Source organism: Trichosurus vulpecula, chromosome 4 (genome assembly GCF_011100635.1).
Source record: "Trichosurus vulpecula isolate mTriVul1 chromosome 4, mTriVul1.pri, whole genome shotgun sequence".
In the NCBI taxonomy this organism is placed as follows: Eukaryota; Metazoa; Chordata; class Mammalia; order Diprotodontia; family Phalangeridae; genus Trichosurus; species Trichosurus vulpecula.
Window position 1 is genome coordinate 207,958,058 of NC_050576.1, and position 5,310 is coordinate 207,963,367.

Sequence of the window (5,310 nt, forward strand, 5' to 3'; positions counted from 1 at the left end):
TTAAAATGAAAAAAATTTCATGTTTCCCTCTGGGTTTGGGAGGGGTTAAACTTCGTTCAATAATTTACTTTGTTTCTTAAACTAGAGAAAAATGACAAAGCTGATGAAGAATAGAAATGCTAAGCACTACGTGTTTTATTTATATTTATGACCTATATATAAAGGAGAAAGATTGCATTACTTAATATTGGAAGATGAAAGTTTTGATCATCAGAAGCTGATCTGTAGGCTTGTAGCTAATTTATAACAATGGGACAGAGTAGAGGATATATTGACCTGTTACAAATCTAGCATATGAATTCAATCAATTAACAAGTATTTATTAAGTACCTACTATGTGCTAGAAACCGTGCTTAACTCTAGGAATACAAAGAAAGGTAAAAAGACAATCCCTGCTCTCAAGGAGCTCAGTTTAATGCGGAGTTTGACAGACAAACAACTATGTACAAACAAGCTATATACAGGGGTAATCTCACAGGGAAGGCAGTAAGATCAAACGAGACTGAGAAAGACTTCTTGGAGAAGGTAGGACTTTAGCTGAGATTTCAAGGAAGTCAGGGAAGCTAAGGAATGGAGGTAAAGAGGTAGAACATTCCGGGAATGGCTAGCCAGTGTAAAATCTTGAAGGTGAAGATAGAGTGTTGTGCTGGAGGAAGAGTAAGAAAGCCAGTACTACCGGATTGCAGAGTACCTGGAGGCAGTAAGGTGTAAGAAGAATGGAATGGCTGGAAGGAGCCAAGTTATGAAGGACTTTAAAAGCTAAAGAGAGAATTTTATATTTGATCCTGAAGGTGATAGTGAGCCACAGGATTTTATTGAGTAGCTGATTTCAGTCATGTCCACCTCTTCATGATGCCATTTGGGGTTTTCCTTGGCAGAGATACTGAAGTACTTTGCCATTTCCTTCTCCAGCTCATTTTTACAGATGAGAAAACTGAGGTAAATAGTGTTAAATGACTTGCCCAGGGTCACACAGCTAGTAAGTGTCAAAAGCCAGACTTGAACTCAGAAAGATGAGTCCTCCTGACTCCAGGGCACTCTATCCACTTCACCACCCAGTTGTCTTAGATCTGTGCTTAAGGAAGATGAATTTGACTACATATAGTGGAGGACTAAACAGGGAGACCAATCAGGAGGCTACTGAAGTCGTCCAGGCATGAGGAGATTAATATACCATCTTCACCTGCCTCATGAGGGTAATTTGTTCTGGGAAAAAACAAAAACAAAAACCTCCAAGGGTCAATTCTCATAATTCAAAAACATAATTATCATTCATTTTAATGGGGGGACATGTTATGTGTCCCTAGGCCCCCAACTTAACGTATTTATGCTACAGCAACACCAAATCCCATCACAGTAGACACAATCACTGGTACAGAAATAGAGAGGCTTCATAACTCAGTGCTGTGGCTCAAACTACCTCCACCTACTCATCTACAGTGGGTTAGTTTTTGTCTCAATCTATCCATGCCCTTATTTTTTTTTCTTTCTTTGGGTCTATCTTTGGACCCCCAAACTCCAGGATGCTCCGGTGTATTGCATGTGGTTAATAATAATAATAGTGTGCATTTTTTGTAATACTTTAAGGTTTGCAAAGCACTTTACAAATATTATTTTATTTAATCCTCACAATAACCTGGGAGGTAGCTACCATTTTATGAGATGAAGAAGAGGAAGCAAAGGTTAAATGACTTATTTAGGGGTTCACACTGCCAGAAAGTGTTTGAGGCTCAATTTGAACTCAGGTCTCCTGTCAAGAGACAACTCCTTGCCTGGGTCTTGACACTGAGATCCAAGAGCAAATCCTCCTTGAGTCATGAAGGCATGCAGGTGAAAGCATGGGGGAGGAGAGAAACTCTGTTGCTGTCTAAGGGAGTATTTCTCACCTCTACTCCCTCCTGGTGGCCAATCTGATGCAATGCACCATTCCTCCCTTTCCAGCCCCACCCCAACTAACACACACATTGTGCAAGACAGACAGCACAGGAGAGACAGAGACAGAAATCCAGAATCTTTGTAAATGTGAAGAGAGGCCTAGTAACCTAGAGCTGGAGTATTTAAATGAAACTCGTCCTGAAGCTGAATTCTGGAAACTCAAATGGGCATAACTTGGGGGTATGACTATCTCTAGTCTAGCTTGAGAACTGGTAAGGACAGCAGGAGAAGGGAGCAAAGACATTTAATTTTCACTTACCATGGGTAACAGTAACTGCCCAGAACACTGAAAAGGAATCAGGCTCCCTAGCAAAGGGAAGTGACCATCCAGAAAGTCCTGCCTCAGGGAGGAGTGAGTCCAGAAGTGCTAACCTTACAAAGGCATAGAGTAGCAAAGTTGACTGACAGCTATGCCTGATTAGCTCTTTGGCACCACCTGCTGTCTACACTAGGAAGTTAAATTGTATGGGGTCAGAGAGGGGGAATTGGAAAGTGATAACAATGTGAAAAGCAATAAAGTATATTTAAAAAAGAATCTCTAGCCATGGTTCATATCTATCTTTCCCCACTCCCTTAACTTTTTGGTTGTAGCTTTCCTAAAATCTAGGAAACATATACCTGCACTTTTATATTCACATATTTACATAGAGCTATTTTCCTTTACACAGCAAAAATCTTATTCCCCCTTTATTAGATCTGTTTCTTTTGTATGTGTCCTTCTATTACTATATTCCATTAATTAATCACTGCTTACTGAGTCCCAATGATAATAATGACATTTTATTTACTTCTGGTGTTTGAACTTTAAGTGATTTTCATTTGTTACTGTCCTCAATTGTTTTATCATAATCTGAGATGACAAGGATTGTCACAAGTATTGTTCTCAACCAGCTTCCCTGTTACTTTCAAATTAAAATTACTGGGAAAGATCTTTAATAACTGCCTCTTTTCATGAAATAGTTTGTCCTTTTTTTTCTATTTTCAAAGCTGTGTGTATGTGTGTGTGTGTGTTTCTTCCAATCTTCCAAATTCAGTTTATTAAAGCATTTTTAATTAGACCTGAGAATCTTGCCAAATAAATTTTTCCAAATTATCATGAGGGAGAGGGACTCTATTCTTTGACAGAAACCTGCCATGATATCTTAGGCCATTGTCAGGAAAATGAAACCCACCTCATCCATATAACCCACTATTTTCTTCCCCTTCATAATTCACAAGAGTCAAATGGAAGAAGATATGAACACAATATATGTGTTTCCAAGATCTTCAGTTTCCTACACAGAATTTCAAAGCCATTTGGTATTCAGAATTCTTCATAATCTATCTCCCCTCCGCTACTCTTCCCATCTTCTAACAAGACATACTCTTCAATTCAGTGACACTATCCTTGCTGTTCCAGAAACAAGATGATCTATTTCTTGGCTCCAGGCATTTTCTCTGGCTGTCTGCTAAGCCTGAAATGCTCTCTCCCCCTATTTCTGCTTCCTGGTTTCCCTGGCTTCTTTCAAGTCCCAACTAAAATTCCACCTCCTATAGGAAGCTTTTCTCAGCCCCTCTTAATTCTAGTGCCTTTCCTCTGTTGATCATTTCCCATTTACCCTGCATATTGCTTGTTTGTACATAGTTGTTTGCTTGTTGTCTCCCTCGTTAGATTGTGAGCTCCTTGGGGGCAGGGACTGCCTTTTGCTTCTTTTTGTATCCCCAGTGCTTAACATTGTGCTTGGCACATAGTAGGTACTTAATAATGTTTATTGACTGACTGATTGTTATGTTCCCCTATTGTATCGGAGATACCTGTTCTAGGGTGATAGTATTTGCCACTTTAGGTCTCTCTGTTACCACTCCTTCCTCAATAGAATCAGACTAGAAGCATTAACCATAAAAAAAGAGGTTCAGAAAAGCACAGTAAAAATCAGTAGCAGAGGGATGGTTTCTGAGGAGCTTACCTGCAACAGAAGGATTTAATGTTTGCAGAACTAATGAGCAAATAAACTAAATACTGACAGGTGGCAGAAGCAAGACTAAAGGTCTCAGTAACTTCAGGCCAGACATAAATTTCTATTGCACATTTGGGAAATTTTCCTGCTTAACAATCTCTCCCAATGTACTTGCTCATTTGCTATATTTCTCTAAGGTGAAAAGCAGCTAAGAAACCTCAGATTGCAAAGAGCTAACTTCAGGCAAAATTTTGAGATAAGTGAAGTTTGTCTTGATGTTTAATTATGTCTTTGTTTTAACATGCTTTCCATTCTTTTTAGCTCTGTCTTCCTAACTCCAGCTACCAGGAAATCCACTGAAGGATCCCACCCAGGCCTACTCTCATTGGCAGGACTTAATGTTCTAAATCTTTCCTGATCACCCTTCCCCATCAGAATTTACATGTGCTACATAAAAGTGGCAGGAAAAAGCTGTTATAATGGAAGGGAAGAGGGGGCAGGTGAGGGGGGATCAGTGAATCTTGCTCTCATCAGACTTGGCTTAGGGAGGGAATAACATATACACTCAATTGGGTATCTTACCCTACAGGAAAGTATGGAGGAAGAGGGTGGGGAGGGGGATGGATGATAGAAGGGAGGGCAGATTGGGGGGGAGGAGGTAGTCAAAAGCAAACACTTTTGAAAAGGGAGAGGGTCAAAGGAGAAAACTGAATAAAGGGGGACAGGATTGGATGGAGGGAAATATAGTTAGTCTTTCACAACATGACTATTATGGAAGTATTTTGCATAATTATACATGTATAACCTATATTGAATTGCTTGCTTTCTCAAGGAAGATGGGTAGGGAGGAAAGAAGGGAGAGAATTTGGAACTCAAAGTTCTAAAAACAAATGTTAAAAAATTGTTTTTACACGCAACTGGGAAATCAGATATACAGGCAATGGGGTATAGAAATCTATCATGCCCTGCAAGAAAGTAAGGAGAAAGGGGATGGGGGATGGAGTGGGGTGATAGAAGGGAGGGCAGATTGAGGCAAGGAGGGATCAGAATACATGACATCTTGGGGTGGAGGGGAGGGTGGAGATGGGGAGAAATTTTGTAACTCAAAATCATGTGGAAATGAATGTTGAAAACAACAAATAAGTTTAAAAAAAGAATTTACATGGGCTATTCCCCATTACTGACTAATCTGATAGAAGAATTTGTTAGGGTGATAATCAATTCCCATGGGTTAATGCAACATTCCTCTTGAGTAACAAAACATATTTGCATTTTGGTGTGACAAATTTGCTGAAGGCTGGATGTATAATAGGCAGATATTCCAGTTGACAGGAGGTATTGCATTAGCTTTGTCATCCACACTTGGCGCATACCCTTCTTTCTATAAGCCTAAAGAAAACCAGTCTATCAATGAATTAAAAACTGAGGAACACTCTCT